This window comes from Felis catus, chromosome A2, assembly GCF_018350175.1.
Source record: "Felis catus isolate Fca126 chromosome A2, F.catus_Fca126_mat1.0, whole genome shotgun sequence".
Classification (NCBI taxonomy): domain Eukaryota; kingdom Metazoa; phylum Chordata; class Mammalia; order Carnivora; family Felidae; genus Felis; species Felis catus.
The window spans coordinates 100,758,518-100,772,209 of record NC_058369.1 but is presented as its reverse complement, the minus strand read 5'-3'; positions in this window follow the sequence as shown (position 1 = coordinate 100,772,209).

Here is a 13,692-nt window from a genome sequence, read left to right as displayed (position 1 = left end):
GGGCCAGTGCTATGGCAGGCTGCTGAAATGCAAGGGTTCTGTGGTAGGTAGAACGTTTTTAAGTTTATTTATTTATTTTGAGGGAGACAGAGACAGCATGAGAGAAGGAGGAGCAGAGAGTTAGGAGCAATGTAAATGCAGAGCCTGACAAGGGGTTCAAACTCACGAACTGATATCATGACCTGAGCTGAAAACAAGAGTGGGACACTTAACCAACTGAGACCTGCCTACCCAGGCTCCCCTGTGGTAGGCAGAATTCTAGGATGATCTCCAACCCTTGAGTATGGGAGGGACTGGTAAATGTGGTGGGTTATCATTCTCACGATTAGCTTATTCTACTTGGCACAGTTGGCTTTTAACAGGGAGATTATTCTGGGCGACCTGACTTTGTCAGGTAAGCCCTTGAAAGGAATGGGGCTCTTCCTAGAGAAAGGGGTTCAAAGTCGGGGAAATTTGAAATGTGAGAGGGATTGAACATGAGAAAGATTCTTCATAGTTGACTTTGAGCATTAGGTGACCACACGGCATGGAGTACAGGCAGCTTTCAGGAGCTGAGAGCATCTCTTAGCGGACAATCAAGGAAATGGTGATTACCGGGCTACAAGCTCAAGGTGCTGGATTCTGCTGCAACCACAGGAGCTGGGCAGAAACTCTGAGCTCTGGATGAGAGTGCAGTGGGTCGAGACCTGTATTTCAGCCTTTTGAGAACCAGAGCTGAGGACCCCTTCTCCATTCTGTGCACGGACCACTGACCCACCATGCTGTGAGCATTTCGTAAACGGGAGTCGTTTTAAGCCACCAAATTTGTAGTGGTTTGTTCTATAGCAATAGAAATGAAGCAGATTCTAACTTGAGTTTAAGAAAAGCCAATAAATCACATTCCCACAACTAGAACCAAATAATCATCTCAGGGACTAAGGGGAGGAAGGCTTTCTCCTCACTGCTTTGCTGTCACTGAGGAGCGACCTGACTTCTCTGGATGTCAGCTTCCTCAGCCAGAAGTCGTTAGGTAAGATTTTATCTGGTCTCTCTAACTCAAACATTCTATAATTCCCTTCTGGCCACTTCTACCTATAACCAACAAAGTAAAAGTTATTGCTAAAAGAATAATTCCATTATCTGTTTGCAGTATTGTTGGCGGGGCGGGGGGGGGGGAGGAGGAAATGTGATTTCTGGAAATAATGCTGTAGTGCTTGCTGAAGATACGGTTTTATCTTTCTCTTCCTATTTGCGGGCTTACTCAGCTGTGCTACGCTCCTGAGGCACACGTGGAAACCTTTGGGCTCAGCCTGCCGGGAAGACATTAAAACGCTTACAGACAGCTTGGCCCTAGTTGAGGGATTTATTAATATAAGTCTTTTGAGTGTGTCATATTTTAGGTCTATCGTCTTCAGCAGAATCCTCCTCACATTATTTTATTTAAAACAAAACAAAGAAGGACAAAACTACACAAAACAAGAAAACAAAAACAGATCAGTTGATCCATTCAGGATACATTGTCTCTGCTGCATGGAAGACTGAATGTACAATTTATTTTCCACGTAAGACTCTTTTGCCACCGCTATAAGCACAAAAACATGTGAGATGCTCCTTATACCAACTCAGTGCCAAGAAAGAATCATGACGCCATGGTTATTGTATTGCTTTGGAAGCCAGGCTTCCTGACTTTCAGTAAACTGGTTTTGTGCTACGACTTAATGGCTACTAATCATTCACTGCACTCAGTGATTCCAGTTTTTCTATAAATGAATAAAATTTCCTGAATAAAATCCTAATTTATAATATCCCTTCACCCTCTTCACCGATTTGGGGCTTCTATTAACGTAACAATTTTAGTGTTTGTCTCATGTATTCCCCTTCTTATTTTTGAAGAAGAGGAATCTTTTTTTCTTTTTAAATTATAGTATTAATTCAGATATATTGTGAAGACATTAAAAATACAATATATATATATATTCCACAGTTCAATTCACACATTCATTCAGGTGAAATAGACTGTGATAGTATCTCCTTAAATTTTCCACCCTGGGCACTTCCCTCGCCTGTCTTGGGCCTGGCCCTGCAGTGTGCATAACACTGTGTTGCAGAGAAAAAATTCTGTGGGTCAAAGACATTTGCAAAACACTGTTGTGTATCAGTGGTTCTCAAATTTTAATGTGCATGGGTGTCCTGTATACCTTGTGAAAACTGCAGGTTCCAATCCAGTAGGTCTGGGATGGACTTAGATTCTGCCTTTCTAACAATGCTTCTGATTCTCAGACTGCTGGCAAAATTAACAAGCCCTTTAAAGGGTTCTGATGTCTGCTTTAATTTCCGAATCACGGTAGTTTCCTTTAAACACTGATGCTGGCCTCAACTCCCAGAGTTACTGATTTAGTAGGTTTAGGAATGGGCTTAGGAATTCACAGTTCTAACATGTTCATAGGTGATGCTGCTGCTGCTGGCCCAGGGACCACACTTTGAGAATCACTACAGTGCTCTGTCCATTGGGCTGCAAGCTTATTTCCCAGGCTGGAGTTCCCACGTTGTTACTAACCTCACAAGATTTATCTTAATTTCTCACAGCATCTTTCATTAATATAAAAGCATATTTGACAATATTTTCCTGTTACAAATACTTTTCTAAAATTTTTTAATGTTTTTTTATTTTTGAGAGAGAGACAGAGTGAGAGCAGGGGAGGTGCACAGAGAGAGGGAGACACAGAACCCGAAGCAGGCTCCAGGCTCTGGGCCGTCAGCACAGAGCCTACGCGGGGCTTGAATTCATGAACTGTGAGATCGTGACCTGAGCCAAAGTCAGACACATAACTGATTGAGCCACCCAGGTGCCCCTCCCCTTACAAATATTTTAAGATGGTTTGAGGCTAGATGAGTTTTGGGCTCTCCAGTATTCAAATAGCTAGTAATTGAACATAACTCTTATTTCTTTCACTTGATGGTTCTGTGTCTCAACTCAATTCATTTAATTGAGGAGCTGCAGGGTTTGTTTTTACTTTTTCTTGGTTAGGAAGCTAAGTAGAATATTACAGTCATACATAGAGTATCCTCTCTTCCTTTAATGTCAGTAGGTCTCGGGGAGGGGAGGAGCATACCTTACATGCGACTGCCATCTTCACCACAAGCTTATGGCTTAATTTCTGATTGGTCTTCTTAAAACCTAAGATTTTCCCTTCATCCTCTTTATCATACACACAGTGTTCAGTAAGTGCATATTAAGTGAAATAGGCAAAATGTTCAGTAATTTTAAAAATTGCAGTGTATCTTGAGTTAAGATAAAGCACATTTTATAATTTGTCATTTATAGAAGTCTAACATAAAACAGCCATTCAATGTTCACAGTCATTCAATGAATTGATCAGTAAGAGACAAAACGGAATTCAGGGAGTCCTCATTTGTCTCTGTAAAAGGCCAGTGCCCGTCGCAGAGCCTGAAGCCTAGCAGACGTCCCATAAACGCGTGGCGAAAGAAAGGCGCTCAGCTGAGTGAGCTGATTCGTTAATACTATATCATGTATCATAATTTATGAATGATGGAAAACAGTAGTGGTAGCTACAATGAAATACCAGGGAGTCAGGAGCAGACGTGAGGTGAGTCACAACAATAAGTTAAAATTCTAAGGTTTTAGAACTTAAAAAGGAGAAAAACTAAGGTAAAGAAAAAGAATATCACTTTTATTCACTCACATTCCTGCACGCTTTGTTTGAGCATGAGGGTAGCATTATTGGAAATTGTTTACCATCTTCAGAATGTCCTGTTCGGAGGCCCTCTATCTAGGATCAGGTCAGCTGCGGTGTTTTATGAATGCCATGCATCATGGTCCCAGGGGGACGGGTTTTTTTGAGAACCACTGAAATATATCATTCCACTTGGCTTAATGATTTCTAATATAAATCACACAGGAAAATAGCTCTAGTGTGTTTAAAAACAAGTGGTAATTATTTATTGCACGTTACATAAATGACTTACTATTTGAAAGCATTTTCAAAGATTTTTTTAGTTTTTATTTTTTTTCTTTTTTAAGTTATTTAAATTCCAGTCGGTTAACAGAGTGTAATATTAGTTTCTGGTGTACAGTCTAGTGATGCAACATTTCTGTATCACACCTGCTGCTCATCACAAGTGCGCTCCCTAATCCCATCACTTATTTCACCCTCCCCCGCCCCCCTCCTCCCTGGGAACCATGAGTTCTCTGTAGTTCAGAGTCTGTTTCTTGGTTTGCCTCTCTCAAAAGAGCACTTTTTCCAAGCTTCACTAGTTTTCTTGGACAAATGTTTGATGGGAAATTTTCTCCCTCAGTTTCTTCTATTAAGATCAAGAAACTGATATCCACAAGCCTATAAGAAATTCTTAGAACATTTTAGAAGAGTGAAGGGACATGACATTGTCTCATGCATTATTACTTTAATTTTGAGGAAAACCTTGACAATCTAAGATGCAAAGTAAAAAGAAAAATGAGATAGACATGTTTTAAAATAAAAAAAACAAGGGTTTTTAAATATTCCTTACACTATTGCTAGCTAATAGAACTTTCTGAAAGTATTTTTTTTTAAACTATCAGATTTGAGGTGAGGTGTTCCACATGTTGATTTATTTTCTGAGTCAATGGTAAAGAGCAGACAGAGTATCTTTGGCTATTCCTGAATAATGGAAGAAATCTGTAGTTAACATAGAAGGATGGTATATGTAAAATATAGTTTATCCTGGACATTAAGGGAAAGACGTTAGCATATCTTCTCTATGACATCAAAGACACAGCATTAATACTACATCATGTTGCTGATATAGGGGGAAATATGCTAACCATCTAGGAGCATAGGTAGGATCCCTTTCTGAGCCATCTTACACTTTTAAAAAATAGAATGTTCTTTTGTTTGTTCCATGGTATATGTTACTAGTGGGTATTATGTGGGAAGGGCTTGTCCACTCTTTGAAGTTTTTGCAAGGATATTTCTATGGTTGAGAAGCACATGCATGGTTTCTATTAAAAAAAAATTCTAGTCCTCCTGATGTACTTGTTTGCAATACAATAAGTCTTTAAAATAATCATCCAGGAGTTTTTAGTCTGATCTTACTTCAAGCTCTTAACTGAGTTGCTGGCAACTCAGAAGTTCCAATAGATAGATGGGTAGTTAGTACTTCAGTTCTATTGAGCTTTTTAGAAACACAATATTACAAATTCTTGCACACTATTGGTCAGAATGCAAAATGGTGTAGCACTATAGAAAAAAATGTAGAGATTCTTTAGATAGTTAAAAATAGAACTTTCATATGGTTCAGCAATCCCATTTCTGGATATTTGTCCAAAAAGATTGAAATCGGGATCTTAAAGAGATATTAGCCCTCCTATGTTCATTACAGAAATATTCTCAGGAGTTAAGAAGTGGAAACAATTTAAATGCCCATCAACAGATGACTGGATAGTGACAATGTGGTATATTCACACAATGGACTACTACTAAGCTTTACAAAAGAAGGACGTTCTGTAATGTGTAATAACATGGATGAACCTTAAGGATAAGTGCAGTAAGTGAAATAACTGGGGTGAAATACACCAGTCACAGAAAGACACACACTGCATGATTTCACTTGTATGAAAATTTTAAATAGTCAAATTTATAGAATCAAAGAGTGGAATGCCAGGGGCTGGAGGGAGGAAGAAATTGGGAGGTACTAATCAATGGGCATAAAGTTTTAGTTAAGGAAGAGGAATCAGCCCTAGAGATCTGCTGTGCAACATCATACATATAACCAACAATAATGTATTATATACTTGAAATTTTGATGAGAGGGTAGATCTTCAGTATTTTTATAATAATAAAATAAAATTTAAAAATCAAATTAACGTAAAAATTAATGTTCTGTTGCTGAAAAAAATATGCCATTACCTTATAGTGGGTAGTTGAAGACTTATTTAAGTAAGACAGTAATGTAAGCATGCATCCAGTCTCCTTTTTGATCTCTATGCATTGTCACCACATGGAACAAATATTCTGTAATTGTGGGTTCTCTTTAAGATATTCAAGAATCATGTTACTGAATGATCTATTTGTACATTTCAGTGGAAGAAGTATCAGGACTCCCAAATATCAAAGCCTCTCTAAAAGGATAAAAATGTAACCACTGTGGATGTTAAAAAGAGTTGATGAGTATTATGGAGGCAACTGAATAATATTTTGTATATTGAATAATATCAATATCTTGGAACTAAGTGCATAAACCTCAAGATGACTGCTTTGAAAGGACAGCACTCATTTGATGAATGGACCATAGTTCAACAAATTTTCCCAAGTTTCTGGAACTTCATTTGCCCTTGTATTCATAGATGACTTCTCACGTGATTGTAGTAGGACAGTGTGGAGAGGGAGACTTGGGACTACACTGAAGCACTTACTGCCCAGCTGGGAAAGAACGGAAACAGAGCAATCAAAGTAAGACTCACAAGTATGACCTTGGTTCTTGAAACCTGCCTTTTTCATCTTCCCATAACCACATCTTTCCGTCACTGAAGCCTGTATCCCATGCCACCTCCTCTTGTAGTCACTCTTTCTCCCCCTCCCCCATTCAGTGAATATGAGCGCTTATTCAGCAAGTATGAGCCAGCACTGTCTCAGGCGTAAGGGATTACCAGAGAGCCAAAGGGAAATGGTCTCTGGCATCACATGTTAATCATACTTTGCCTGTATTTCTCTTATGGCAATTGCTGTACTTGGGCATATGTCAACCTCCTGTAAGACAGTGAGTGCTTTGATGTCAGTACCATTGTCTAATTCACTTATCAGAGGTTTTACAACTAAAAGACAATTGACATATGATGAATGAATGAATGAATGAATGAATGGACAAGTGAATGAGCAAAAGAGTGAATGAGTCCGTCTTTCTGACTCCTTATGCCCGAGTAATGCAACTAAATTTTCACCTTTCTGAAATGTTACAACACAAACCTAACCTCCATCATTATGTGTTGGGGTCACATAAAATACTTGGGTGCCAAGGAAGCCGTTACAGTGGAATTTTTAAGAAACCACCCAAAAATACTTCTGTGCAATTGTAGAATACATTTTTATTTTATTTATTTAAATTTTTTTAATCTTTATTTTTGAGAGAGACAGAGAAAGAGAGAGAGGGAGATACAGAGTGCGAGTGGGGGAGGGAACCGTTAGCATAGAGCCCGATGTGGGGCTCGAACTCATGAGCTGCGAGATTATGACTTGAGCCGAAGTTGGACGCTTAACCGACTGAGCCACCCAGGCGTCCCTAGAATACATTTTTTATAGCCCGACATATCTGAGTCAAAATTGACAGGAGGCTGCAAATGCAGAATGACGTATTTTCCTACCAGACTTAACATCTATTTAGAAGAGGCCATTAGTGTGTATTATGAAGAAATACCATTTTACAAATGGCAGTAGACGAAAATTTTTTAACTTCCTTAAATATTCCTTTATTCCAAATAATGACTCATTAAAGCAGTGATTAGAAATCATCTCTATACTTTTATTTATTTTTATTTTTAAAGTTTTATTTTAGAGAGAGAGTGTGCTCAAGTGGGGGAGAGGGGCAGAGGGAGAGAGAGGGAGAATCTAAAGCAGGCTCCACACTCATCATAGAGCCCAATGCAGGGCTCGATCCCGTGACCCTGGGATCATGACCTGAGCCGAAGTCAAAAATCAGACGCTCAACTGACTGAGCCACCTAGGTACCTGTTCTGGTATTTAAAAGATGTTTAAAAGATGTGCTTGTGTTTACATTGGTAACAGGAGTCTTAGTGATGACAACTTTCACTATATTCTTCATGTTGAGTAACACTTCTTGGACCTAGAGAGAAGCTCTTTCTTTGTAGTGCATGCTGCCACCCTGAAATCCACCTTGCAATTAGCCAGGAAATTCTTTTCGCTTCTTTCCTGAGTCCTAAGCTTGTTTTTCATATTTATTACTTTTTCTTTGTTAGCTCTCTTTTTGTTGAGCATAACCATTAACATATTTGAGAAAGGGTCTGTGCAAGGTAAATTTTTTTTTTAACTTGGAATGCTTGAAAATATCTCTAATCTACCATTATATGTGAATGATAGTATGGCTAGGGGCTCAGTCTGGGTTCTCTTGAAAACAGAAAAATAGTAAGACGCCACCACAGCTTTGTTCCAAGGGTGCAAACCCCTCAGAGGGGTTCTAATGTGTGCAAAGCTGCTGGTATTTTGGTAGTGACATACAAAGAGTGGCTTAAACAAGCTGTAGAACTGGCCACTCTTAGGTCCCAAACCTGATGCTAAGTCCCTGTCCAGTCCCGTCGTGAAAGGCAGCTCAGCTTCTACTGAGCAGAATCTCTGGAGAGCTTTTTCTTTCCTGCTTCGTTAGAAGAAAATTCGTTCTTCCCCTTTCTATGGTTTATGCTTCTTTGCTGTTCCAGAATAATTGTCAACGAAATACCCATTCTTAAGAGAGAAATTCAAGAGAGGGAGATGAGGGGAGATCTTCTATTCCAACCCAGAGGTTTCCACAGCTCAGACAAAGCACAACTGGCAATCATATGATCTCCCAAGTCTGGCTTGTTTGGTAAATAATAGTACATGTGCGAGAACAATCCAGTTTGCATTTTACCGAAAAACAGGCCAGTTGCTCTGAAGAAACAGATATCAGGAACTTCCAGTGAGCAAGAATTTGATGAAAAATATACACGCTGTTTTCAAGAACAAATGGTACTTTCCAGGAATAGGGCCGCCAGAATTGTGGAGAAATTCTAGGGGAAAAATGCTAACCCTGAAAGGAAATAGTTGTGTTAAAAGTGTGTTTAATTTGCGTCATTAGAGCACAACTTCTTAGTTTGAAACATCTAAATGTGGGTTAGTGGTGACTTCATAGCTATGGTATATAAGCACATACACTCTGCTTAAGAATGAGGGAAAGAAAAAAGGGAGGGAGGAGAGAGAGAGGACAGGAAGAAAAGGGAGTCAGTTTCTTATCATTAAAGTGTTGGGGCACCTGGGTGGCTCAGTTGGTTAAGCCTCTGACTCTGGGTTTCTAAGCAGAGCCTTCTTGGGATTCTCTCTCACTCTCTGCCCCTCTCCTGCTCCCATGCACGAGCTCTCTTTCTCTCTCTCTCTCTCTCTCAAAATAAATAAATAAATACATACATACATACATACATACATACATACATACATAAAATGTTAGCTCTACTTAGAAGTTAAGAAAATGTCTAAAGACTATAATTATTTTTTCTAAAGTTACTGTTCTCATGCTTCTGTTTAGCAAGAAAAAGATAAAGCAACAATCTTGTTATACTGTACCCATAGAGTCACTTTATTTACTGGTTACTTCAAATGTTTCAAAACATCGCTGAGGTAGATTACCTAAATTATTAAAACAATGATTATAGTGAAAATTATTCATGGTTCAAATATTGCAATAGCAGATGTAAATGATTCAATGGCGTGCTTGTGACGTTTTCTCCAAGATGCACTGTTTCCAAAGTCCATAAAAACCTCCATTTGTGTTGACTCTCTCTGGTGGTTAAAGAGCTAACTAAGCGCTTTGCAGCAGTTTTTCTCAGTACAGTGGTTCCTGACATTTCTTTGCAAACAGTCTAAGAAGCTTTTTGTTTAATAACACTATTCTTTCACACGGCTTTGTCCAAGTTCAGTGCTTTCTTAATATTTCTATGATAAACGGCCCATTTTGGCTTTATTTTTAAAACAAAACAAATTGTCTTCCAAAGCTACAATGAACCCTTCATCTGTAGAAAGAGAAGGGTATTTGTAACTCTTCAGTGATATTTCTCCACCTCTGAAAATAATTAAAAATCAACCAGTTATTCCATTAGTGTTAGTATGGAAGCAAGAAATTCTTGTATGATCTCATACAAGCCTGTCTCTCCAGACTCTCTTCCCACTTGTTATGTGCTGTAATCAGACTCAAATGTTTGTACTCCTTAGAGCACATCCTGTTCTTTCACACCTACTTGTCTGTCTTTAGATTTATTCCTTGCTTCCAAACACCTTTCCTCCCTGACTGCCCCCTGAAAACTTTGTTTTTGGAGACTCATCTCTCTCATACCTCCCAGATAATACCCTTTCTGCATTCTGAGGACACTTTTCACTTCTCCCTAATCTTGCCTTATTGCATTTAAATCATTTCTCGCGTGTGTATTCCTCCTACTAGCTCTGAGCCTCTTGAGGTTGAGGACTGTGATTCATATATTGCTGAACCATAACTGAATACAATGATCACATCTAAATATTAACAATAATTCTTCACTGTCATCAAATACCCATTGTTCAAACTTCTCTGATTGTTTCATAATTTTTCAAAGTTTATTAGTTTAAAAAAGACTCAATTGGTTGATGTATCTTGTAAGTCTCTTTTCATCTACAATTACCTCTCTATTTTATTTTCCTTAATCTTTAAATTTTTTTTAATGTTTTATTTATTTTTGAGAGAGAGAGAGAGACAGAGCACGAGCAGGGGAGGGGCAGAGAGAGGGAGACACAGAATCTGAAACGGGCTCCAGGCTCTGAGCTGTCAGCACAGAGCCCGATGTGGGGCTCGAACTCACATACTGTGAGATCATGACCTGAGCCAAAGTTGGACACCCAACCGACTCAGCCACCCAAGCACCCCAAGGATTCCCTTTTCTTTACATCTTTTCTCTACATCTTTGCCAATACTCGTGATCTCTTGTCTTTTTGATGACAGACATTCTAATATGTGTGCAGTGATCTATCATTGTGGCTTTGGTTTGCGTTTCCCTGATGGTTAATGATGTTGAACATCTTTTCATGCCTCTGTTGGCCATTTGTATGCCTTGTTTGCTAAAAGGTTTATTTAGGGCCTCTGCTCATTTTTAAATCAGATTTGTTTTCTATGTACTTGTGTGAATTCCTTATATATTTTGATCCTTAAGCCCTTATCAAATATATGGTTTGCAAATATTTTCCTCCCCATCCAGTAAGTTGCCTTTTAATTTTATTGTTCCTTCTGCTGTGCAGAGGCTTTTTAGTTTGATGTAGTCCCACTTGTTGATTTTTGCTTTTGTTTTTTTGTGCTTTTGGTGTCATATCCAAAAAATCATTGCCAAAACCAATGTCAAGGAGACTTTTCCCTATATTTTCTTCCAGGAGTTTTACAATTTTGGGTATTATATTTAAATCCTTAATTCATTACAAGTAATTTTTGTAAGCTATGTAACATGAAGATCCAATTTTATTCTTTTGTATGTGAATATACAATTTTCCCTGCACAATTTATTGAAGAAACTGTTGTTTCTATTTTTAGCTTCCTTGTCAAATATTAGTTGACTGTGTATGTATGGATTTATTTCTGGGCTCTTGATTCTATTCCATTAATCTAGGTGTCTGTTTTTGTGCCAGTACCATACTGTTTTGATTACTAGAGCTTTGTAATATAGTTACAGGAATAAGGGAGTATGATGTCTCCAGCTTTGTTTTTCTTTCTCCAGATTGTTTTGGCTCTTTTGAGTCTTCTGTGGTTTCCTACAAATTTTAGGATTGTTTTTCTATTTCTGTAAGAAAATACCATTAGAATTATGATAGGGATTGCATTGAATCTATAGATCACCTGGGCAGTATATACATTTTATCAATGTTAATTTTTCCAATCCATGAGCATGGAATATCTTTCCATTTATTTGTGACTTCTTCAATTTCTTTCATCAGTGTCTAATTAGCTTTTCATTTATAGATTGTTCTCCTACTTGGTCAGATTTCTTCCTAAGTGTTTCATTGGCTCTGATACTTTTGTAAATGGGATTTTTAAAATTTCTTTTTCAGATATTTCATTGTTAGTGTGTACAAACACAACTGATTTGCATACGTTGATTTTGTATCCTGCAACTTCACTGAACTCATTTATTAGTTCTAACAGTTTTTGGATGGAGTCATTAGAGTTAGGCTGGTATTATTGAATGGGTTGGGTAGTTTCTTTCGAGGTGAGACCAAACTTGTTAATTGTGTTGGGTCGCTACCCTGTCCTGTTTTCCTAGTTTTGAAACAGTTTGTAAAACCTGAAAAAATTCATTCCTTTATTCCTGGAGCTTTAGTTGATTTTCTTTATTAAGTGGCCTGCACCATAGTCTTCTGGGTATCGGTGTGAGAGAAGCAGTGTAGTTAAAGAGTACAGCTGTAAACTCTTCACAGTTATTCACAGGTTTATTTTAACTAGCGTCAATATTTTTAAAATGTTTGTTTATTCATTTTGAGAGAGAGAGAAAAAGAGAGAGAGTGTGTGCGCATGCACACGAGCAGGGGAGGGGCAGGGAAAGAGAGAATCTCAAGCAGGCTTCACGCTGTCAGTGCAGAGCCCAATGTGGGGCTGAGTCTCCTGAACTGTGAGATCATGACCTGAGCTGAAATCAAGAGTTAGATGCTTAATGGAATGAGCCCCCCAGGCACCCCACGAATTTCAATATTTTTAATTTTTAATATCCAAAAATATCCTTTCGCTGATGTTTTTGCATGCATTGGTACCGTTTTATATGGTATTATCTTAAAAAATTTCAGAGTCCTGTGTATCTATAGCCATTTTCCTGCCAATGCCAAGTTTTACCTTCTGTTTCTTTTTTCTTAAATATAGATTTGCAAAGTTTTACCTTAAAACTTTTTTTCTTTGGAAAAAAAATTGATCAAGCTTATCATTTTGTGTTTGTTCTTATAGTTTTTGTTTTATTACTATCTGGTTTAATCTCAATTCCTTCACTCTCTTCAGTGGACTTATTTTGTTGTTCTTTTTAGTGTCTTTTGGTGAAATCTTTTTCATTAGATTTCAACCCCTTTTATTTGGGGAAAAATTCATTTATGGCCATAAATTTCTTCCTGAGAATTTCTCTGGTTCCATACCCAGGTTTTGATATAGAGGCCATGTATGTTTTGCAAAAAACGAGTTCACATAGCAGGCCTGAGACTGTTACACTTGACAAGTCCTGCCTGCAAGATTGGCCCTTGGCTGGTGTTGGGCAACTTGACTGGTAAATTCAATCCTTCGCTGATATTAGAACTTTTCCCGTATGATAGGGTAGCTCACTATGCCTAAACATTTGCTTTCCTTATGGGAGTCTGAGGGTGCCTATGTGACCAGACATCTGTACTCCCCCAGCTAATTCTCATGTTGACATCTTATGGAGTTTTATTTCCAGATGGTTTATTTAACACACATACAAATTTCATTTTAGCAATGGTGTTTCATATGATTTCTTTGTTGCCATGTTTTTTACTCATTACTTCCTCTCATATTTATTTTTCTTCATGCTAAAATAATATCCTGGGGTAATTCTTTCAAAGAATGTGGATAGTAACCTTTCTAAGGTCTGATATGTTTGAAAATGTCCTTCATTCATGAAAGAAGCTAAATGGCTGAATTTATTCTCCTGATTCTAGCAAGATCTAGTCCTTACCTCTTCCTCCTCACCACTCCTACTAAATCCAGACTATCTAACAGCTGCTAAAATTTTAGCTCCACTCTCACAGTCCCCAAATCCTGTCCCCTGACTAATGCAGCCTAAGTTCCCCATATCTTCTGAGAACTGGAACAGTGAACAATTCTTAGAATATAACAGAACTTTGACTCTCATCAGTTTAACATAGAAATTCTTTAGGCTGTCTGCTCTCCAGCAGAACAGCTATCTTGAATTTTTCTGTTGTGATGATTTTAATGTAAGCTAACAGATTTTAGTTGGTTTTTCTT